At 46.3% G+C, this 20,215-nt stretch overlaps 2 non-coding genes and 49 pseudogenes across 2 annotated transcripts; all 51 read left to right on the top strand.

The window, feature by feature from the left end:
• Positions 1-44: 44 nt before the first annotated feature.
• On the top strand, positions 45-163 carry LOC140317314 (5S ribosomal RNA; annotated as a pseudogene).
• Positions 164-432: 269 nt separating this feature from the next.
• On the top strand, positions 433-551 carry LOC140291642 (5S ribosomal RNA; annotated as a pseudogene).
• A 269-nt stretch (positions 552-820) lies between these two features.
• On the top strand, positions 821-939 carry LOC140309729 (5S ribosomal RNA; annotated as a pseudogene).
• Positions 940-1,211: 272 nt separating this feature from the next.
• Positions 1,212-1,330, top strand: LOC140307063 (5S ribosomal RNA; annotated as a pseudogene).
• Positions 1,331-1,602: 272 nt separating this feature from the next.
• LOC140280225 (5S ribosomal RNA) lies at positions 1,603-1,721 on the top strand (annotated as a pseudogene).
• Positions 1,722-1,990: 269 nt separating this feature from the next.
• LOC140316158 (5S ribosomal RNA) lies at positions 1,991-2,109 on the top strand (annotated as a pseudogene).
• Positions 2,110-2,378: 269 nt separating this feature from the next.
• On the top strand, positions 2,379-2,497 carry LOC140267385 (5S ribosomal RNA; annotated as a pseudogene).
• Positions 2,498-2,766: 269 nt separating this feature from the next.
• Positions 2,767-2,885, top strand: LOC140279704 (5S ribosomal RNA; annotated as a pseudogene).
• Positions 2,886-3,157: 272 nt separating this feature from the next.
• Positions 3,158-3,266, top strand: LOC140297234 (5S ribosomal RNA; annotated as a pseudogene).
• A 269-nt stretch (positions 3,267-3,535) lies between these two features.
• Positions 3,536-3,654, top strand: LOC140299505 (5S ribosomal RNA; annotated as a pseudogene).
• Positions 3,655-3,923: 269 nt separating this feature from the next.
• LOC140294654 (5S ribosomal RNA) lies at positions 3,924-4,042 on the top strand (annotated as a pseudogene).
• Positions 4,043-4,311: 269 nt separating this feature from the next.
• LOC140294712 (5S ribosomal RNA) lies at positions 4,312-4,430 on the top strand (annotated as a pseudogene).
• Positions 4,431-5,085: 655 nt separating this feature from the next.
• LOC140297173 (5S ribosomal RNA) lies at positions 5,086-5,204 on the top strand (annotated as a pseudogene).
• A 269-nt stretch (positions 5,205-5,473) lies between these two features.
• LOC140300316 (5S ribosomal RNA) lies at positions 5,474-5,592 on the top strand (annotated as a pseudogene).
• Positions 5,593-5,864: 272 nt separating this feature from the next.
• LOC140289474 (5S ribosomal RNA) lies at positions 5,865-5,983 on the top strand (annotated as a pseudogene).
• A 269-nt stretch (positions 5,984-6,252) lies between these two features.
• Positions 6,253-6,371, top strand: LOC140285080 (5S ribosomal RNA; annotated as a pseudogene).
• Positions 6,372-6,640: 269 nt separating this feature from the next.
• Positions 6,641-6,759, top strand: LOC140296753 (5S ribosomal RNA; annotated as a pseudogene).
• A 272-nt stretch (positions 6,760-7,031) lies between these two features.
• LOC140311702 (5S ribosomal RNA) lies at positions 7,032-7,150 on the top strand (annotated as a pseudogene).
• Positions 7,151-7,419: 269 nt separating this feature from the next.
• On the top strand, positions 7,420-7,538 carry LOC140319352 (5S ribosomal RNA; annotated as a pseudogene).
• A 269-nt stretch (positions 7,539-7,807) lies between these two features.
• Positions 7,808-7,926, top strand: LOC140295426 (5S ribosomal RNA; annotated as a pseudogene).
• A 269-nt stretch (positions 7,927-8,195) lies between these two features.
• LOC140297172 (5S ribosomal RNA) lies at positions 8,196-8,314 on the top strand (annotated as a pseudogene).
• A 269-nt stretch (positions 8,315-8,583) lies between these two features.
• Positions 8,584-8,702, top strand: LOC140300305 (5S ribosomal RNA; annotated as a pseudogene).
• Positions 8,703-8,974: 272 nt separating this feature from the next.
• Positions 8,975-9,093, top strand: LOC140289473 (5S ribosomal RNA; annotated as a pseudogene).
• A 269-nt stretch (positions 9,094-9,362) lies between these two features.
• Positions 9,363-9,481, top strand: LOC140285069 (5S ribosomal RNA; annotated as a pseudogene).
• Positions 9,482-9,750: 269 nt separating this feature from the next.
• LOC140276903 (5S ribosomal RNA) lies at positions 9,751-9,869 on the top strand (annotated as a pseudogene).
• A 272-nt stretch (positions 9,870-10,141) lies between these two features.
• Positions 10,142-10,260, top strand: LOC140311692 (5S ribosomal RNA; annotated as a pseudogene).
• A 269-nt stretch (positions 10,261-10,529) lies between these two features.
• On the top strand, positions 10,530-10,648 carry LOC140295425 (5S ribosomal RNA; annotated as a pseudogene).
• A 272-nt stretch (positions 10,649-10,920) lies between these two features.
• Positions 10,921-11,039, top strand: LOC140298401 (5S ribosomal RNA; annotated as a pseudogene).
• A 269-nt stretch (positions 11,040-11,308) lies between these two features.
• LOC140268490 (5S ribosomal RNA) lies at positions 11,309-11,432 on the top strand (annotated as a pseudogene).
• Positions 11,433-11,701: 269 nt separating this feature from the next.
• Positions 11,702-11,820, top strand: LOC140281975 (5S ribosomal RNA; annotated as a pseudogene).
• A 266-nt stretch (positions 11,821-12,086) lies between these two features.
• On the top strand, positions 12,087-12,205 carry LOC140297813 (5S ribosomal RNA). The gene has a single exon (XR_011913515.1). It is a non-coding gene; the product is annotated as a 5S ribosomal RNA (ribosomal RNA).
• Positions 12,206-12,474: 269 nt separating this feature from the next.
• On the top strand, positions 12,475-12,593 carry LOC140291912 (5S ribosomal RNA; annotated as a pseudogene).
• Positions 12,594-12,862: 269 nt separating this feature from the next.
• LOC140319553 (5S ribosomal RNA) lies at positions 12,863-12,981 on the top strand (annotated as a pseudogene).
• Positions 12,982-13,250: 269 nt separating this feature from the next.
• On the top strand, positions 13,251-13,369 carry LOC140292817 (5S ribosomal RNA; annotated as a pseudogene).
• Positions 13,370-13,638: 269 nt separating this feature from the next.
• On the top strand, positions 13,639-13,757 carry LOC140291911 (5S ribosomal RNA; annotated as a pseudogene).
• A 269-nt stretch (positions 13,758-14,026) lies between these two features.
• On the top strand, positions 14,027-14,145 carry LOC140318771 (5S ribosomal RNA; annotated as a pseudogene).
• Positions 14,146-14,414: 269 nt separating this feature from the next.
• Positions 14,415-14,533, top strand: LOC140318760 (5S ribosomal RNA; annotated as a pseudogene).
• Positions 14,534-14,802: 269 nt separating this feature from the next.
• On the top strand, positions 14,803-14,921 carry LOC140319548 (5S ribosomal RNA; annotated as a pseudogene).
• Positions 14,922-15,190: 269 nt separating this feature from the next.
• On the top strand, positions 15,191-15,309 carry LOC140295745 (5S ribosomal RNA; annotated as a pseudogene).
• Positions 15,310-15,578: 269 nt separating this feature from the next.
• LOC140300928 (5S ribosomal RNA) lies at positions 15,579-15,697 on the top strand (annotated as a pseudogene).
• A 269-nt stretch (positions 15,698-15,966) lies between these two features.
• Positions 15,967-16,085, top strand: LOC140294658 (5S ribosomal RNA; annotated as a pseudogene).
• Positions 16,086-16,354: 269 nt separating this feature from the next.
• LOC140291910 (5S ribosomal RNA) lies at positions 16,355-16,473 on the top strand (annotated as a pseudogene).
• Positions 16,474-16,742: 269 nt separating this feature from the next.
• Positions 16,743-16,861, top strand: LOC140318738 (5S ribosomal RNA; annotated as a pseudogene).
• Positions 16,862-17,130: 269 nt separating this feature from the next.
• LOC140318727 (5S ribosomal RNA) lies at positions 17,131-17,249 on the top strand (annotated as a pseudogene).
• A 269-nt stretch (positions 17,250-17,518) lies between these two features.
• LOC140319541 (5S ribosomal RNA) lies at positions 17,519-17,637 on the top strand (annotated as a pseudogene).
• A 269-nt stretch (positions 17,638-17,906) lies between these two features.
• Positions 17,907-18,025, top strand: LOC140295744 (5S ribosomal RNA; annotated as a pseudogene).
• A 269-nt stretch (positions 18,026-18,294) lies between these two features.
• LOC140300927 (5S ribosomal RNA) lies at positions 18,295-18,413 on the top strand (annotated as a pseudogene).
• A 269-nt stretch (positions 18,414-18,682) lies between these two features.
• LOC140300926 (5S ribosomal RNA) lies at positions 18,683-18,801 on the top strand (annotated as a pseudogene).
• Positions 18,802-19,070: 269 nt separating this feature from the next.
• Positions 19,071-19,189, top strand: LOC140312553 (5S ribosomal RNA; annotated as a pseudogene).
• Positions 19,190-19,455: 266 nt separating this feature from the next.
• On the top strand, positions 19,456-19,574 carry LOC140310737 (5S ribosomal RNA; annotated as a pseudogene).
• A 266-nt stretch (positions 19,575-19,840) lies between these two features.
• On the top strand, positions 19,841-19,959 carry LOC140297678 (5S ribosomal RNA). The gene has a single exon (XR_011913392.1). It is a non-coding gene; the product is annotated as a 5S ribosomal RNA (ribosomal RNA).
• Positions 19,960-20,215: the final 256 nt, after the last annotated feature.

The following is a 20,215-nucleotide window of genomic DNA, read 5'->3' as shown; positions in this document are numbered from 1 at the left end:
TGATTCCAGTACCTATATAATGCACATTTGTCACAAACATTGTTACTTACGGCCACACCACCCGGAATATGCCCAACCTCGTCTGATCTTGGAAGCCAAGCAGGGTTGGGCCTGGTTAGTACTTGGATGGGAGACCGCTTGGGAATACCAGTTGCTGTAAGCTTTTTCTCTTCTCTCAACCACCTGCATGTCTTTTGTTGCAACGTCTGATCACCCTGTGACACATGAGGAAGTTGGTCATCTTCAGCTGCTGCTGCTTTGTTGGCAGACACGAAGTGATCTTAGAGTCTCATTTTCAGCTGGAGAAAATTATCACGTCAGGGAACAAGATGTGCCCACTATATATCAGCCTTTTTCGGCAATTATCTTGTTACATTGAGGAACCATATGATTCCATTGTCTATATAATGCACATTTGTCACAGAGATTGTTGCTTACGGCCAAACCACCCTGAATATGTCTGACCTAGTTTGATCTCAGAAGCCAAGGAGGGTTGGGCCTGGTTAGTACTTTGATGAGAGACCGCTTGGGAATACCAGGTGCTGTAAGCTTTTTCTCTTCTCTCTACCACCTGCATGTCTTTTGTTGCAACGTCTGATCGCCCTGTGACACATGAGGAAGTTGGTCATCTTCAGCTGCTGCTGCTTTGTTGGCAGACATGAAGTGATCTGAGAGTCTCAGTTTCAGTTGCAGAGAATGATCACATCAGAGAAGATGATTTACCCGCTACACATCAGCTTTTCTCGGCAATTATCTGGTTGCATAGAGGAACCGTATGATTCCAGTACCTATATAATGCACATTTGTCAGAGACATTGCTGCTTACGGCCACACCACCCGGAACATGCCTGACCTCGTCTGATCTCGGAAGCCAAGCAGGGTTGGGCCTGGTTAGTACTTGGATGGGAGACCACTTAGGGATACCAGGTGCTGTAAGCTTCTTCTCTACTCTCTACCACCTTCATGTCTTTTGTGGCAACGTCTGATCCTCCTGTGACACATGAGGAAGTTGGTAATCTTCAGCTGCTGCTGCTTCTTTGTTGGCAGACACGAAGTGATCTGAGAGTCTCAATTTCAGCTGCAGAGAATAATCACATCAGGGAAGAAGATGTGCCCAGTACACATCAGCCTTTCTCTGAAATTAACTGGTTGCATAGAGGAACCGTATGATTCCAGTACCTATATAATGCACATTTGTCAGAGACATTGTTGCTTACGGCCACACCACCCTGAACATGCCCGACCTCGTCTGATCTCGGAAGCCAAGGAGGGTTGGGCCTGGTTAGTACTTGGATGGAAGACCTCTTGGGAATACCAGGTGCTTTAAGCTTTTTCTCTTCTCTCTACCACCTGCATGTCTTTTGTTGCAACGTCTGATCACCCTATGACACATGAGGAAGTTGGTCATCTTCAGCAGCTGCTGCTGCTTTGTTGGCTGACACGAAGTGATCTGAGAGTCTCATTTTCAGCTGGAGAGAATAATCACGTCAGGGAAGAAGATGTGCCCACTATTTATCAGCCTTTCTCGGCAATTATCTGGTTATATAGAGGAAACGTATGATTCCAGTACCTATACAATTTACATTTGTCACAGACATTGTTGCTTACGGCCACACCACCCTGAATATGCCCGACCTTGTCTGATCTCGGAAGCCAAGCAGGGTTGTGCCTGGTTAGTACTTGGATGGGAGACCGCTTGGGATTATCAGGTGCTGTAAGCTTTTTCTCTTCTCTCAACCACCTGCATGTCTTTTGTTGCAACGTCTGATCACCCTGTGACACATGAGGAAGTTGGTCATCTTCATTTTCTGCTGCTTTGTTGGCAGACACGAAGTGATCTTAGAGTCTCAGTTTCAGCATGAGAAAATTATCACGTCAGGGAACAAGATGTGCCCACTACATATCAGCCTTTCTTGGCAATTATATGGTTGCATAGAGGAACCGTATGATTCCAGTACCTATATAATGCACATTTGTCACAGACATTGTTACTTACGGCCACACAACCCTGAATATGCCCAACCTCGTCTGATCTTGGAAGCCAAGCAGGGTTGGTCCTGGTTAGTACTTGGATGGGAGACCGCTTGGGAATACCAGGTGCTGTAAGCTTTTTCTCTTCTCTCAACCACCTTCATGTCTTTTGTTTCAACGTCTGATCACCCTGTGACACATGAGGAAGTTGGTCATCTTCAGCTGCTGCTGCTTTGTTGGCAGACACGAAGTGATCTTAGAGTCTCATTTTCAGCTGGAGAAAATTATCACGTCAGGGAACAAGATGTGCCCACTATATATCAGCCTTTTTCGGCAATTATCTTGTTACATAGAGGAACCATATGATTCCATTGCCTATATAATGCACATTTGTCACAGAGATTGTTGCTTACGGCCAAACCACCCTGAATATGTCTGACCTCGTCTGATCTCAGAAGCCAAGGAGGGTTGGGCCTGGTTAGTACTTTGATGAGAGACCGCTTGGGAATACCAGGTGCTGTAAGCTTTTTCTCTTCTCTCTACCACCTGCATGTCTTTTGTTGCAACGTCTGATCGCCCTGTGACACATGAGGAAGTTGGTTATCTTCAGCTGCTGCTGCTTTGTTGGCAGACATGAAGTGATCTGAGAGTCTCAGTTTCAGTTGCAGAGAATGATCACATCAGAGAAGATGATTTACCCGCTACACATCAGCCTTTCTCGGCAATTATCTGGTTGCATAGAAGAACCGTATGATTCCAGTACCTATATAATGCCCATTTGTCAGAGACATTGCTGCTTACGGCCACACCACCCGGAACATGCCTGACCTCGTCTGATCTCGGAAGCCAAGCAGGGTTGGGCCTGGTTAGTACTTGGATGGGAGACCACTTGGGAATACCATGTGCTTTAAGCTTCTTCTCTACTCTCTACCACCTTCATGTCTTTTGTGGCAACGTCTGATCCTCCTGTGACACATGAGGAAGTTGGTCATCTTCAGCTGCTGCTGCTTCTTTGTTGGCAGACACGAAGTGATCTGAGAGTCTCAATTTCAGCTGCAGAGAATAATCACATCAGGGAAGAAGATGTGCCCACTACAAGTCAGCCTTTCTCGGCAATTATCTGGTTACATAGAGGAACTGTATGATTCCAGTACCTATATAATGCACATTTGTCACAGATATTGTTGCTTACGGCCACACCACCCTGAATAAGCCTGATCTTGGAAGTCAAGCAGGTTTGGGCCTGGTTAGTACTTGAATGGGAGACAGCTTGGGAATACCAGGTGCTGTAAGCTTTTTCTCTTCTCTCAACCACCTGCATGTCTTTTGTTGCAACGTCTGACCACCCTGTGACACATGAGGAAGTTGGTCATCTTCAGCTGCTGCTGCTTTGTTGGCAGACATGAAGTGATCTGAGAGTCTCAGTTTCAGTTGCAGAGAATAATCACATCAGAGAAGATGATTTACCCGCTACACATCAGCCTTTCTCGGCAATTATCTGGTTGCATAGAGGAACCGTATGATTCCAGTACCTATATAATGCACATTTGTCAGAGACATTGCTGCTTACGGCCACACCACCCGGAACATGCCTGACCTCGTCTGATCTTGGAAGCCAAGCAGGGTTGGGCCTGGTTAGTACTTGGATGGGAGACCACTTGGGAATACCAGGTGCTGTAAGCTTCTTCTCTACTCTCTACCACCTTCATGTCTTATGTGGCAACGTCTGATCCTCCTGTGACACATGAGGAAGTTGGTCATCTTCAGCTGCTGCTGCTTTGTTGGCAGACACAAAGTGATCTGAGAGTCTCATTTTCAGCTGCAGAGAATAATCACGTCAGGGAAGAAGATGTGCCCAGTACACATCAGCCTTTCTCGGAAATTAACTGGTTGCATAGAGGAACCGTATGATTCCAGTACCTATATAATGCACATTTGTCAGAGACATTGTTGCTTACGGCCACACCACCCTGAACATGCCCGACCTTGTCTGATCTCGGAAGCCAAGGAGGGTTGGTTCTGGTTAGTACTTGGATGGAAGACCTCTTGGGAATACCAGGTGCTTTAAGCTTTTTCTCTTCTCTCTACCACCTGCATGTCTTTTGTTGCAACGTCTGATCACCCTGTGACACATGAGGAAGTTGGTCATCTTCAGCTGCTGCTGCTTTGTTGGAAGACACGAAGTGATCTGAGAGTCTCAGTTTCAGCTGAAGAGAATAATCACGTCAGGGAAGAAGATGTGCCCACTACACATCAGCCTTTCTCAGCAATTATCTGGTTACATAGAGGAACCGTATGATTCCTGTACTAATATAATAAACTTTTGTCAGACACATTGTTGCTTACGGCCACACCACCCTGAACATACCCGCCCTCGTCTGATCTCGGAAGCCAAGCAGCGTTGAGCCTGCTTAGTACTTGGATGGGAGACTGCTTGGGAATACCAGGTGCTGTAATCGTTTTCTCTTCTCTCTACAACCTGCATGTCTTTTGTTGCAACATCTGATCACCCTGTGACACATGAGGAAGTTGGTCATCTTCAGCTGCTCCTGCTTTGTTGGCTGACACAAAGTGATCTGAGAGTCTCAGTTTCAGTTGCAGAGAATGATCACATCAGAGAAGATGATTTGCCCGCTACACATCAGCCTTTCTCGGCAATTATCTGGTTGCATAGAGGAACCGTATGATTCCAGTACCTATATAATGCACATTTTCAGAGACATTGTTGCTTACGGCCACACCACCCTGAATAAGCCAGACCTCGTCTGATCTCGGACACCAAGAAGGTTGTACCTGGTTAGTACTTGGATGGGAGACAGCTTGGGAATACCAGGTGCTGTAAGCTTTTTCTCTTCTCTCTACCACCTGCATGTCTTTTGTTGCAACGTCTGATCACCCTGTGACACGTGAAGAAGTTGGTCATCTTCAGCTGCTGCTGCTTTGTTGATAGACACAAGGTGATCTGAGAGTCTCAGTTTCAGCTGAAGAGAATAATCACATCAAGGAGGAAGATGAACCCACTACAAGTCAGCCTTTTTCGGCAATTATCTGGTTACACAGAGGAAGTGTATGATTCCAGTACCTATATAATGCACATTTGTCACCGATATAGTTGCTTACGGCCACACCACCCTGAATAAGCCCGACCTCGTCTGATCTCAGAAGCCAAGCAGGGTTGCGCCTGGTTAGTGCTTGAATAGTAGACCGCTTGGGAATACCAGGTGCCTTAAGCTTTTTATCTTCTCTCTACCACCTGCATGTCTTTTGTTGCAACGTCTGATCACCCTGTGACACATGAGGAAGTTGGTCATCTTCAGCTTCTGCTGCTTTGTTGGCAGACACGAAGTGATCTGAGAGTCTCAGTTTCAGCTGAAGAGAATGATCACATCAGAGAAGATGATATGCCCGCTACACATCAGCCTTTCTCGGCAATTATCTGGTTGCATAGAGGAACCGTATGATTCCAGTACCTATATAATGCACATTTGTCAGAGACATTGTTGCTTACGGCCACACCACCCTGAACATGCCCGACCTCGTCTGATCTCGGAAGCCAAGCAGGGTTGAGCCTGCTTAGTACTTGGATGGGAGACTGCTTGGGAATACCAGGTGCTGTAAGCTTCTTCTCTTCTCTCTACCACCTGCATGTCTTTTCTTGCAACGTCTGATCATCCTGTGACACATGAGGAAGTTGGTCATCTTCAGCAGCTGCTGCTTCTTTGTTGGCAGACACGAAGTGATCTGAGAGTCTCAGTTTCAGCTGCAGAGAATAATCACATCAGGGAAGAAGATGTGCCCACTACAAGTCAGCCTTTCTCTGCAATTATCTGGTTACATAGAAGAAGTGTATGATTCCAGTACCTATATAATGCACATTTGTCACAGCTATTGTTGCTTACGGCCGCACCACCCTGAATATGCCCGACCTCGTCTGATCTTGGAAGCCAAGGAGGGTTGGGCGTGGTTAGTACTTGGATGGAAGACCTCTTGGGAATACCAGGTGCTGTAAGCTTTTTCTCTTCTCTCTACCACCTGCATGTCTTTTGTTGCAACGTCTGATCACCCTGTGACACATGAGGAAGTTGGTCATCTTCAGCTGCTGCTGCTTTGTTGGCTGACACGAAGTGATCTGAGAGTCTCAGTTTCTGTTGCAGAGAATGATCACATCAGAGAAGATGATATGCCCGCTACACATCAGCCTTTCTCTGCAATTATCTGGGTGCATAGAGGAACCGTATGATTCCAGTACCTATATAATGCACATTTGTCAGAGACATTGTTGTTTACGGCCACACAACCCTGAACATGCCCGACCTCGTCTGATCTCGGAAGCCAAGCAGGGTTGGGCCTGGTTTGTACTTGGATGGAAGACCTCTTCGGAATACCAGGTGTTGTAAGCTTTTTCTCTTCTCTCTACCACCTGCATGTCTTTTGTTGCAATGTCTGATCACCCTGTGACACATGAGGAAGTTGGTCATCTTCAGCTTCTGCTGCTTTGTTGGCAGACACAAAGTGATCTGAGAGTCTCAGTTTCAGCTCGAGAGAATAATCACGTCAGGGAAGAAGATGTGCCCACTACTTATCAGCCTTTCTCGGCAATTATCTGGTTGCATAGAGGAACCGTATGATTCCAGTACCTATATAATGCACATTTGTCAGAGACATTGTTGCTTACGGCCACACCACCCTGAACATGCCCGACCTCGTCTGATCTCGGAAGCCAAGCAGGGTTGAGCCTGCTTAGTACTTGGATGGGAGACTACTTGGGAATACCAGGTGCTGTAAGCTTTTTCTCTTCTCTCTACCACCTGCATGTCTTTTGTTGCAACGTCTGATCATCCTGTGACACATGAGGAAGTTGGTCATCTTCAGCAGCTGCTGCTTCTTTGTTGTTAGACACGAAGTGATCTGAGAGTCTCAGTTTCAGCTGCAGAGAATAATCACATCAGGGAAGACGATGTGCCCACTACAAGTCAGCCTTTCTCTGCAATTATCTGGTTACATAGAAGAAGTGTATGATTCCAGTACCTATATAATGCACATTTGTCACAGCTATTGTTGCTTACGGCCGCACCACCCTGAATATGCCCGACCTCGTCTGATCTTGGAAGCCAAGGAGGGTTGGGCCTGGTTAGTACTTGGATGGAAGACCTCTTGGGAATACCAGGTGCTGTAAGCTTTTTCTCTTCTCTCTACCACCTGCATGTCTTTTGTTGCAACGTCTGATCACCCTGTGACACATGAGGAAGTTGGTCATCTTCAGCTTCTGCTGCTTTGTTGGCAGACACGAAGTGATCTGAGAGTCTCAGTTTCAGCTGCAGAGAATGATCACATCAGGGAAGAAGATGTGCCCATAACAAGTGAGCCTTTCTCGGAAATTATCTGGTTACATAGAGGAAGTGTATGATTCCAGTACTTATATAATGCACATTTGGCACAGAAATTGTTCCTTACGGCCACACCACCCTGAATATGCCCGACCTCGTCTGATCTCGGAAGATAAGGAGGGTTGGGCCTGGTTAGTACTTCAATGGGAGACTGCTTGGGAATACCAGGTGCTGTAAGCGTTTTCTCTTCTCTCTACAACCTGCATGTCTTTTGTTGCAACGTCTGATCACCCTGTGACACATGAGGAAGTTGGTCATCTTCAGCTGCTGCTGCTTTGTTGGAAGACACGAAGTGATCTGAGAGTCTCAGTTTCAGCTGAAGAGAATAATCACGTCAGGGAAGAAGATGTGCCCACTACACATCAGCCTTTCTCAGCAATTATCTGGTTACATAGAGGAACCGTATGATTCCTGTACTTATATAATGCACATGTGTCACAGACATTGTTGCTTACGGCCACACCACCCTCAATATGCCTGACCTCGTCTGATCTCGGAAGCCAAGCAGGGTTGGTTCTGGTTAGTACTTGGGTGGGAGACCGCTTGAAAATACCATTTGCTGTAAGCTTTTTCTCTTCTCTCTACAACCTGCATGTCTTTTGTTGCAACGTCTGATCACCCTGTGACACGTGAAGAAGTTGGTCATCTTCAGCTGCTGCTGCTTTGTTGATAGACACAAGGTGATCTGAGAGTCTCAGTTTCAGCTGAAGAGAATAATCACATCAAGGAGGAAGATGAACCCACTACAAGTCAGCCTTTTTCGGCAATTATCTGGTTACACAGAGGAAGTGTATGATTCCAGTACCTATATAATGCACATTTGTCACCGATATAGTTGCTTACGGCCACACCACCCTGAATAAGCCCGACCTCGTCTGATCTCAGAAGCCAAGCAGGGTTGCGCCTGGTTAGTGCTTGAATAGTAGACCGCTTGGGAATACCAGGTGCCTTAAGCTTTTTATCTTCTCTCTACCACCTGCATGTCTTTTGTTGCAACGTCTGATCACCCTGTGACACATGAGGAAGTTGGTCATCTTCAGCTTCTGCTGCTTTGTTGGCAGACACGAAGTGATCTGAGAGTCTCAGTTTCAGCTGAAGAGAATGATCACATCAGAGAAGATGATATGCCCGCTACACATCAGCCTTTCTCGGCAATTATCTGGTTGCATAGAGGAACCGTATGATTCCAGTACCTATATAATGCACATTTGTCAGAGACATTGTTGCTTACGGCCACACCACCCTGAACATGCCCGACCTCGTCTGATCTCGGAAGCCAAGCAGGGTTGAGCCTGCTTAGTACTTGGATGGGAGACTGCTTGGGAATACCAGGTGCTGTAAGCTTATTCTCTTCTCTCTACCACCTGCATGTCTTTTCTTGCAACGTCTGATCATCCTGTGACACATGAGGAAGTTGGTCATCTTCAGCAGCTGCTGCTTCTTTGTTGGCAGACACGAAGTGATCTGAGAGTCTCAGTTTCAGCTGCAGAGAATAATCACATCAGGGAAGAAGATGTGCCCACTACAAGTCAGCCTTTCTCTGCAATTATCTGGTTACATAGAAGAAGTGTATGATTCCAGTACCTATATAATGCACATTTGTCACAGCTATTGTTGCTTACGGCCGCACCACCCTGAATATGCCCGACCTCGTCTGATCTTGGAAGCCAAGGAGGGTTGGGCGTGGTTAGTACTTGGATGGAAGACCTCTTGGGAATACCAGGTGCTGTAAGCTTTTTCTCTTCTCTCTACCACCTGCATGTCTTTTGTTGCAACGTCTGATCACCCTGTGACACATGAGGAAGTTGGTCATCTTCAGCTGCTGCTGCTTTGTTGGCTGACACGAAGTGATCTGAGAGTCTCAGTTTCAGTTGCAGAGAATGATCACATCAGAGAAGATGATATGCCCGCTACACATCAGCCTTTCTCTGCAATTATCTGGGTGCATAGAGGAACCGTATGATTCCAGTACCTATATAATGCACATTTGTCAGAGACATTGTTGTTTACGGCCACACAACCCTGAACATGCCCGACCTCGTCTGATCTCGGAAGCCAAGCAGGGTTGGGCCTGGTTTGTACTTGGATGGAAGACCTCTTCGGAATACCAGGTGTTGTAAGCTTTTTCTCTTCTCTCTACCACCTGCATGTCTTTTGTTGCAATGTCTGATCACCCTGTGACACATGAGGAAGTTGGTCATCTTCAGCTTCTGCTGCTTTGTTGGCAGACACAAAGTGATCTGAGAGTCTCAGTTTCAGCTCGAGAGAATAATCACATCAGGGAAGAAGATGTGCCCACTACTTATCAGCCTTTCTCGGCAATTATCTGGTTGCATAGAGGAACCGTATGATTCCAGTACCTATATAATGCACATTTGTCAGAGACATTGTTGCTTACGGCCACACCACCCTGAACATGCCCGACCTCGTCTGATCTCGGAAGCCAAGCAGGGTTGACCCTGCTTAGTACTTGGATGGGAGACTACTTGGGAATACCAGGTGCTGTAAGCTTCTTCTCTTCTCTCTACCACCTGCATGTCTTTTGTTGCAACGTCTGATCATCCTGTGACACATGAGGAAGTTGGTCATCTTCAGCAGCTGCTGCTTCTTTGTTGTTAGACACGAAGTGATCTGAGAGTCTCAGTTTCAGCTGCAGAGAATGATCACATCAGGGAAGAAGATGTGCCCATAACAAGTGAGCCTTTCTCGGAAATTATCTGGTTACATAGAGGAAGTGTATGATTCCAGTACTTATATAATGCACATTTGTCACAGCTATTGTTGCTTACGGCCGCACCACCCTGAATATGCCCGACCTCGTCTGATCTTGGAAGCCAAGGAGGGTTGGGCCTGGTTAGTACTTGGATGGAAGACCTCTTGGGAATACCAGGTGCTGTAAGCTTTTTCTCTTCTCTCTACCACCTGCATGTCTTTTGTTGCAACGTCTGATCACCCTGTGACACATGAGGAAGTTGGTCATCTTCAGCTTCTGCTGCTTTGTTGGCAGACACGAAGTGATCTGAGAGTCTCAGTTTCAGCTGAAGAGAATAATCACGTCAGGGAAGAAGATGTGCCCACTACACATCAGCCTTTCTCAGCAATTATCTGGTTACATAGAGGAACCGTATGATTCCTGTACTTATATAATGCACATTTGTCACAGACATTGTTGCTTACGGCCACACCACCCTCAATATGCCTGACCTCGTCTGATCTCGGAAGCCAAGCAGGGTTGGTTCTGGTTAGTACTTGGGTGGGAGACCGCTTGAAAATACCATTTGCTGTAAGCTTTTTCTCTTCTCTCTACAACCTGCATGTCTTTTGTTGCAACGTCTGATCACCCTCTGACACATGAGGAAGTTGATCATCTTCAGCTGCTGCTGCTGCTTTGTTGGCAGACATGAAGTGATCTGAGAGTCTCAGTTTCAGCTCCAGAGAATAATCACATCAGGGAAGAAGATGTGCCCACTAAGAGTCAGCCTTTCTCGGCAATTATCTGGTTACATAGAGGAAGTGTATGATTCCAGTACCTATATAATACACATTTGTACCAGATATTGTTGCTTACAGCCACACCACCCTGAATAAGCTCGACCTCGTCTGATCTCGGAAGTCAAGCAGGGTTGGGCCTGGTTAGTTCTTGAATGGGAGACCGCTTGCGAATACCAGGTGCTGTAAGCTTTTTCTCTTCTCTCTACAACCTGCATGTCTTTTGTTGCAATGTCTGATCACCCTGTGACACATGAGGAAGTTGGTCATCTTCAGCTTCTGCTGCTTTGTTGGCAGACACGAAGTGATCTGAGAGTCTCAGTTTCAGCTGAAGAGAATGATCACATCAAGAAGGAAGATGTGCCCACTAAGAGTCAGCCTTTCTCGGCAATTATCTGGTTACATAGAGGAAGTGTATGATTCCAGTACCTATATAATACACATTTGTCACAGAGATTGTCGCTTACGGCCACACCACCCTGAATATAATATGCCCGACCTCGTCTGATCTCGGAAGCCAAGCAGGGTTGTGCCTGGTTAGTACTTGGGTGGGAGACTGCTTGGGAATACCAGGTGCTGTAAGCTTTTTCTCTTCTCTCTACCACCTGCATGTCTTTTGTTGTAACATCTGATCACCCTGTGACACATGAGGAAGTTGGTCATCTTCAGCTGCTGCTGCTTTGTTGGCAGACATGAAGTGATCTGAGAGTCTCAGTTTCAGTTGCAGAGAATGATCACATCAGAGAAGATGATTTACCCGCTACACATCAGCCTTTCTCGGCAATTATCTGGTTACATAGAGGAACCGTATGATTCCAGTACCTATATAATGCACATTTGTCAGAGACATTGCTGCTTACGGCCACACCACCCGGAACATGCCTGACCTCGCCTGATCTCGGAAGCCAAGCAGGGTTGGGCCTGGTTAGTACTTGAATGGGAGACCACTTGGGAATACCAGGTGCTGTAAATTTTTTCTCTTCTCTCTACCACCTACATGTCTTTTGTTGCAATGTCTGATCGCCCTGTGACACATGAGGAAGTTGGTCATCTTCAGCTGCTGCTGCTTTGTTGGCAGACACGAAGTGATATGAGAGTCTCAGTTTCAGCTGGAGAGAATAATCACGTCAGGGAAGATGTTTCCACTACTTATCAGCCTTTCTTGGCAATTATCTGGTTGCATAGAGGAACCGTATGATTCCAGTACCTATACAGTTTATATTTGTCACAGACATTGTTGCTTACGGCCACACCACCCTGAATATGCCCGACCTCGTCTGATCTTGGAAGCCAACCAGGGTTGGGCCTGGTTAGTACTTGGATGGGAGACCGCTTGGGAATACCAGGTGCTGTAAGCTTTTTCTCTTCTCTCAACCACCTGCATGTCTTTTGTTGCAACGTCTGATCACCCTGTGACACATGAGGAAGTTGGTCATCTTCAGCTGCTGCTGCTTTGTTGGCAGACACGAAGTGATCTTAGAGTCTCATTTTCAGCTGGAGAAAATTATCACGTCAGGGAACAAGATGTGCCCACTACATATCAGCCTTTCTCGGCAATTATCTTGTTACATAGAGGAACCATATGATTCCATTGCCTATATAATGCACATTTGTCACAGAGATTGTTGCTTACGGCCAAACCACCCTGAATATGTCTGACCTCGTCTGCTCACAGAAGCCAAGGAGGGTTGGGCCTGGTTAGTACTTGGATGAGAGACCGCTTGGGAATACCAGGTGCTGTAAGCTTTTTCTCTTCTCTCGACCACCTGCATGTCTTTTGTTGCAAAGTCTGATCACCCTGTGACACATGAGGAAGTTGGTCATCTTCAGCTGCTGCTGCTTTGTTGGCAGACACGAAGTGATCTGAGAGTCTCAGTTTCAGCTGCAGAGAAATATCACATCAGGGAAGAAGATGTGCCCACTACAAGTCAGCCTTTCTCTGCAATTATCTGGTTACATAGAGGAACTGTATGATTCCAGTACCTATATAATGCACATTTGTCACAGTTATGGTTACTTACGGCCACACCACCCTGAATATGCCCGACCTCATCTGATCTCGGAAGCCAAGCAGGTTTGGACCTGGTTAGTACTTGGATGGTAGACTGTCTGGGAATACCAGGTGCTGTAAGCTTTTTCTCTTCTCTCTACCACCTGCATGTCTTTTGTTGAAACGTCTGATCACCCTGTGACACATGAGGAAGTTGGTCATCTTCAGCTGCTGCTGCTTTGTTGGCAGACACAAAGTGATCTGAGAGTCTCAGTTTCAGCTGCAGAGAATAATCACATCAGGTAAGAAGATGTGCCCACTACAAGTTAGCCTTTCTCGGCAATTATCTGGTTACATAGAGGAACTGTATTATTCCAGTACCTATATAATGCACATTTGTCACAGACATTGTTGCTTACGGACACACCACCCTGAACATGCCCGACCTCGTCTGATCTTGGAAGCCAAGCAGGGTTGGGCCTTGTTAGTACTTGAATGGGAGACAGCTTGGGAATACCAGGTGCTGTAAGCTTTTTCTCTTCTCTCAACCACCTGCATGTCTTTTGTTGCAACGTCTGATCACCCTGTGACACATGAGGAAGTTGGTCATCTTCAGCTGCTGCTGCTTTGTTGGCAGACACGAAGTGATCTTAGAGTCTCATTTTCAGCTGGAGAAAATTATCACGTCAGGGAACAAGATGTGCCCACTACATATCAGCCTTTCTCGGCAATTATCTTGTTACATAGAGGAACCATATGATTCCATTGCCTATATAATGCACATTTGTCACAGAGATTGTTGCTTACGGCCAAACCACCCTGAATATGTCTGACCTCGTCTGCTCACAGAAGCCAAGGAGGGTTGGGCCTGGTTAGTACTTGGATGAGAGACCGCTTGGGAATACCAGGTGCTGTAAGCTTTTTCTCTTCTCTCTACCACCTGCATGTCTTTTGTTGCAACGTCTGATCACCCTGTGACACATGAGGAAGTTGGTCATCTTCAGCTAATGCTGCTTTGTTGGCAGACACAAAGTGATCTGAGAGTCTCAGTTTCAGCTGCAGAGAATAATCACATCAGGGAAGAAGATGTGCCCACTACAAGTCAGCCTTTCTCGGCAATTATCTGGTTACATAGAGGAACTGTATGATTCCAGTACCTATATAATGCACATTTGTCAAAGACTTTGTTGCTTACGGCCACACCACCCTGAACATATCCGACCTTGTCCGATCTCGGAAGCCAAGCACGGTTGGGCCTGGTTAGTACTTGGATGGGAGACTGCTTTGGAATACCAGGTGCTGTAAGCTTTTTCTCTTCTCTCTACCACCTGCATGTCTTTTGTTGTAACATCTGATCACCCTGTGACACATGAGGAAGTTGGTCATCTTCAGCTGCTGCTGCTTTGTTGGCAGACACAAAGTGATCTGAGAGTCTCAGTTTCAGCTGCAGAGAATAATCACATCAGGGAAGAATATATGCCCACTACACATCAGCCTTTCTCGGCAATTATCTGGTTACATAGAGGAACTGTATGATTCCAGTACCTATATAATGCACATTTGTCAAAGACTTTGTTGCTTACGGCCACACCACCCTGAACATATCCGACCTTGTCCGATCTCGGAAGCCAAGCACGGTTGGGCCTGGTTAGTACTTGGATGGGAGACTGCTTTGGAATACCAGGTGCTGTAAGCTTTTTCTCTTCTCTCGACCACCTGCGTGTCTTTTGTTGCAAAGTCTGATCACCCTGTGACACATGAGGAAGTTGGTCATCTTCAGCTGCTGCTGCTTTGTTGGCAGACACGAAGTGATCTGAGAGTCTCAGTTTCAGCTGCAGAGAATTATCACATCAGGGAAGAAGATGTGCCCACTACAAGTCAGCCTTTCTCTGCAATTATCTGGTTACATAGAGGAACTGTATGATTCCAGTACCTATATAATGCACATTTGTCACAGTTATGGTTACTTACGGCCACACCACCCTGAATATGCCCGACCTCATCTGATCTCGGAAGCCAAGCAGGTTTGGACCTGGTTAGTACTTGGATGGTAGACTGTCTGGGAATACCAGGTGCTGTAAGCTTTTTCTCTTCTCTCTACCACCTGCATGTCTTTTGTTGAAACGTCTGATCACCCTGTGACACATGAGGAAGTTGGTCATCTTCAGCTGCTGCTGCTTTGTTGGCAGACACAAAGTGATCTGAGAGTCTCAGTTTCAGCTGCAGAGAATAATCACATCAGGGAAGAAGATGTGCCCACTACAAGTTAGCCTTTCTCGGCAATTATCTGGTTACATAGAGGAACTGTATTATTCCAGTACCTATATAATGCACATTTGTCACAGACATTGTTGCTTACGGACACACCACCCTGAACATGCCCGACCTCGTCTGATCTTGGAAGCCAAGCAGGGTTGGTCCTTGTTAGTACTTGAATGGGAGACAGCTTGGGAATACCAGGTGCTGTAAGCTTTTTCTCTTCTCTCAACCACCTGCATGTCTTTTGTTGCAACGTCTGATCACCCTGTGACACATGAGGAAGTTGGTCATCTTCAGCTGCTGCTGCTTTGTTGGCAGACATGAAGTGATCTGAGAGTCTCAGTTTCAGTTGCAGAGAATGATCACATCAGAGAAGATGATTTACCCGCTACACATCAGCCTTTCTCGGCAATTATCTGGTTGCATAGAGGAACCGTATGATTCCAGTACCTATATAATGCACATTTGTCAGAGACATTGCTGCTTACGGCCACACCACCCGGAACATGCCTGACCTCGTCTGATCTCGGAAGCCAAGCAGGGTTGGGCCTGGTTAGTACTTGGATGGGAGACCACTTGGGAATACCAGGTGCTGTAAATTTTTTCTCTTCTCTCTACCACCTGCATGTCTTTTGTTGCAACGTCTGATCACCCTGTGACACATGAGCAAGTTGGTCATCTTCAGCTGCTGCTGCTTTGTTGGCAGACACAAAGTGATCTGAGAGTCTCAGTTTCAGCTGCAGAGAATAATCACATCAGGTAAGAAGATGTGCCCACTACAAGTTAGCCTTTCTCGGCAATTATCTGGTTACATAGAGGAACTGTATTATTCCAGTACCTATATAATGCACATTTGTCACAGACATTGTTGCTTACGGACACACCACCCTGAACATGCCCGACCTCGTCTGATCTTGGAAGCCAAGCAGGGTTGGACCTTGTTAGTACTTGAATGGGAGACAGCTTGGGAATACCAGGTGCTGTAAGCTTTTTCTCTTCTCTCAACCACCTGCATGTCTTTTGTTGCAACGTCTGATCACCCTGTGACACATGAGGAAGTTGGTCATCTTCAGCTGCTGCTGCTTTGTTGGCAGACACGAAGTGATCTTAGAGTCTCATTTTCAGCTGGAGAAAATTATCACGTCAGGGAACAAGATGTGCCCACTACATATCAGCCTTTCTCGGCAATTATCTTGTTACATAGAGGAACCATATGATTCCATTGCCTATATAATGCACATTTGTCACAGAGATTGTTGCTTACGGCCAAACCACCCTGAATATGTCTGACCTCGTCTGCTCACAGAAGCCAAGGAGGGTTGGGCCTGGTTAGTACTTGGATGAGAGACCGCTTGGGAATACCAGGTGCTGTAAGCTTTTTCTCTTCTCTCTACCACCTGCATGTCTTTTGTTGCAACGTCTGATCACCCTGTGACACATGAGGAAGTTGGTCATCTTCAGCTAATGCTGCTTTGTTGGCAGACACAAAGTGATCTGAGAGTCTCAGTTTCAGCTGCAGAGAATAATCACATCAGGGAAGAAGATGTGCCCACTACAAGTCAGCCTTTCTCGGCAATTATCTGGTTACATAGAGGAACTGTATGATTCCAGTACCTATATAATGCACATTTGTCAAAGACTTTGTTGCTTACGGCCACACCACCCTGAACATATCCGACCTTGTCCGATCTCGGAAGCCAAGCACGGTTGGGCCTGGTTAGTACTTGGATGGGAGACTGCTTTGGAATACCAGGTGCTGTAAGCTTTTTCTCTTCTCTCTACCACCTGCATGTCTTTTGTTGTAACATCTGATCACCCTGTGACACATGAGGAAGTTGGTCATCTTCAGCTGCTGCTGCTTTGTTGGCAGACACAAAGTGATCTGAGAGTCTCAGTTTCAGCTGCAGAGAATAATCACATCAGGGAAGAATATATGCCCACTACACATCAGCCTTTCTCGGCAATTATCTGGTTACATAGAGGAACTGTATGATTCCAGTACCTATATAATGCACATTTGTCAAAGACTTTGTTGCTTACGGCCACACCACCCTGAACATATCCGACCTTGTCCGATCTCGGAAGCCAAGCACGGTTGGGCCTGGTTAGTACTTGGATGGGAGACTGCTTTGGAATACCAGGTGCTGTAAGCTTTTTCTCTTCTCTCGACCACCTGCGTGTCTGTTGTTGCAAAGTCTGATCACCCTGTGACACATGAGGAAGTTGGTCATCTTCAGCTGCTGCTGCTTTGTTGGCAGACACGAAGTGATCTGAGAGTCTCAGTTTCAGCTGCAGAGAATTATCACATCAGGGAAGAAGATGTGCCCACTACAAGTCAGCCTTTCTCTGCAATTATCTGGTTACATAGAGGAACTGTATGATTTCAGTACCTATATAATGCACATTTGTCACAGTTATGGTTACTTACGGCCACACCACCCTGAATATGCCCGACCTCATCTGATCTCGGAAGCCAAGCAGGTTTGGACCTGGTTAGTACTTGGATGGTAGACTGTCTGGGAATACCAGGTGCTGTAAGCTTTTTCTCTTCTCTCTACCACCTGCATGTCTTTTGTTGAAACGTCTGATCACCCTGTGACACATGAGGAAGTTGGTCATCTTCAGCTGCTGCTGCTTTGTTGGCAGACACAAAGTGATCTGAGAGTCTCAGTTTCAGCTGCAGAGAATAATCACATCAGGGAAGAAGATGTGCCCACTACAAGTTAGCCTTTCTCGGCAATTATCTGGTTACATAGAGGAACTGTATTATTCCAGTACCTATATAATGCACATTTGTCACAGACATTGTTGCTTACGGACACACCACCCTGAACATGCCCGACCTCGTCTGATCTTGGAAGCCAAGCAGGGTTGGTCCTTGTTAGTACTTGAATGGGAGACAGCTTGGGAATACCAGGTGCTGTAAGCTTTTTCTCTTCTCTCAACCACCTGCATGTCTTTTGTTGCAACGTCTGATCACCCTGTGACACATGAGGAAGTTGGTCATCTTCAGCTGCTGCTGCTTTGTTGGCAGACATGAAGTGATCTGAGAGTCTCAGTTTCAGTTGCAGAGAATGATCACATCAGAGAAGATGATTTACCCGCTACACATCAGCCTTTCTCGGCAATTATCTGGTTGCATAGAGGAACCGTATGATTCCAGTACCTATATAATGCACATTTGTCAGAGACATTGCTGCTTACGGCCACACCACCCGGAACATGCCTGACCTCGTCTGATCTCGGAAGCCAAGCAGGGTTGGGCCTGGTTAGTACTTGGATGGGAGACCACTTGGGAATACCAGGTGCTGTAAATTTTTTCTCTTCTCTCTACCACCTGCATGTCTTTTGTTGCAACGTCTGATCACCCTGTGACACATGAGGAAGTTGGTCATCTTCAGCTGCTGCTGCTTTGTTGGCAGACATGAAGTGATCTGAGAGTCTCAGTTTCAGTTGCAGAGAATGATCACATCAGAGAAGATGATTTACCCGCTACACATCAGCCTTTCTCGGCAATTATCTTGTTGCATAGAGGAACCGTATGATTCCAGTACCTATATAATGCACATTTGTCAGAGACATTGCTGCTTACGGCCACACCACCCGGAACATGCCTGACCTCGTCTGATCTCGGAAGCCAAGCAGGGTTGGGCCTGGTTAGTACTTGGATGGGAGACCACTTGGGAATACCAGGTGCTGTAAATTTTTTCTCTTCTCTCTACCACCTGCTTGTCTTTTGTTGCAACGTCTGATCACCCTGTGACACATGAGGAAGTTGGTCATCTTCAGCTGCTGCTGCTTTGTTGGCAGACATGAAGTGATCTGAGAGTCTCAGTTTCAGCTGCAGAGAATAATCACATCAGGGAAGAAGATGTGCCCACTACAAGTTAGCCTTTCTTGGCAATTATCTGGTTGCATAGAGGAACCGTATGATTCCAGTACCTATATAATGCACATTTGTCACAGACATTGTTACTTACGGCCACACCACCCTGAATATGCCCGACCTCGTCTGATCTCAGAACCCAAGCAGGGTTGGGCCTGGTTAGTACTTGGATGGGAGACCACTTTGGAATACCAGGTGCTGTAAATTTTTTCTCTTCTCTCTACCACCTGCATGTCTTTTGTTGCAATGTCTGATCGCCCTGTGACACATGAGGAAGTTGGTCATCTTCAGCTGCTGCTGCTTTGTTGGCAGACACGAAGTGATATGAGAGTCTCAGTTTCAGCTGGAGAGAATAATCACGTCAGGGAAGATGTTTCCACTACTTATCAGCCTTTCTTGGCAATTATCTGGTTGCATAGAGGAACCGTATGATTCCAGTACCTATACAGTTTATATTTGTCACAGACATTGTTGCTTACGGCCACACCACCCTGAATATGCCCGACCTCGTCTGATCTTGGAAGCCAAGGAGGGTTGGGCCTGGTTAGTACTTGGATGGGAGACCGCTTGGGAATACCAGGTGCTGTAAATTTTTTCTCTTCTCTCTACCACCTGCATGTCTTTTGTTGCAATGTCTGATCGCCCTGTGACACATGAGGAAGTTGGTCATCTTCAGCTGCTGCTGCTTTGTTGGCAGACACGAAGTGATATGAGAGTCTCAGTTTCAGCTGGAGAGAATAATCACGTCAGGGAAGATGTTTCCACTACTTATCAGCCTTTCTTGGCAATTATCTGGTTGCATAGAGGAACCGTATGATTCCAGTACCTATACAGTTTATATTTGTCACAGACATTGTTGCTTACGGCCACACCACCCTGAATATGCCCGACCTCGTCTGATCTTGGAAGCCAAGCAGGGTTGGGCCTGGTTAGTACTTGGATGGGAGACTGCTTGGGAATACCAGGTGCTGTAAGCTTTTTCTCTTCTCTCAACCACCTGCATGTCTTTTGTTGCAACGTCTGATCACCCTGTGACACATGAGGAAGTTGGTCATCTTCAGCTGCTGCTGCTTTGTTGGCAGACACGAAGTGATCTGAGAGTCTCAGTTTCAGCTGCAGAGAATTATCACATCAGGGAAGAAGATGTGCCCACTACAAGTCAGCCTTTCTCTGCAATTATCTGGTTACATAGAGGAACTGTATGATTCCAGTACCTATATAATGCACATTTGT

The sequence above is a fragment of the Leuresthes tenuis genome, unplaced genomic scaffold (assembly GCF_036924035.1).
Source record: "Leuresthes tenuis unplaced genomic scaffold, fLeuTen1.0.hap1 SCAF_1, whole genome shotgun sequence".
Classification (NCBI taxonomy): Eukaryota; Metazoa; Chordata; class Actinopteri; order Atheriniformes; family Atherinopsidae; genus Leuresthes; species Leuresthes tenuis.
The sequence above is the reverse complement of the archived record's forward strand: the minus strand, read 5'-3'. Positions and strand labels throughout refer to the sequence as shown.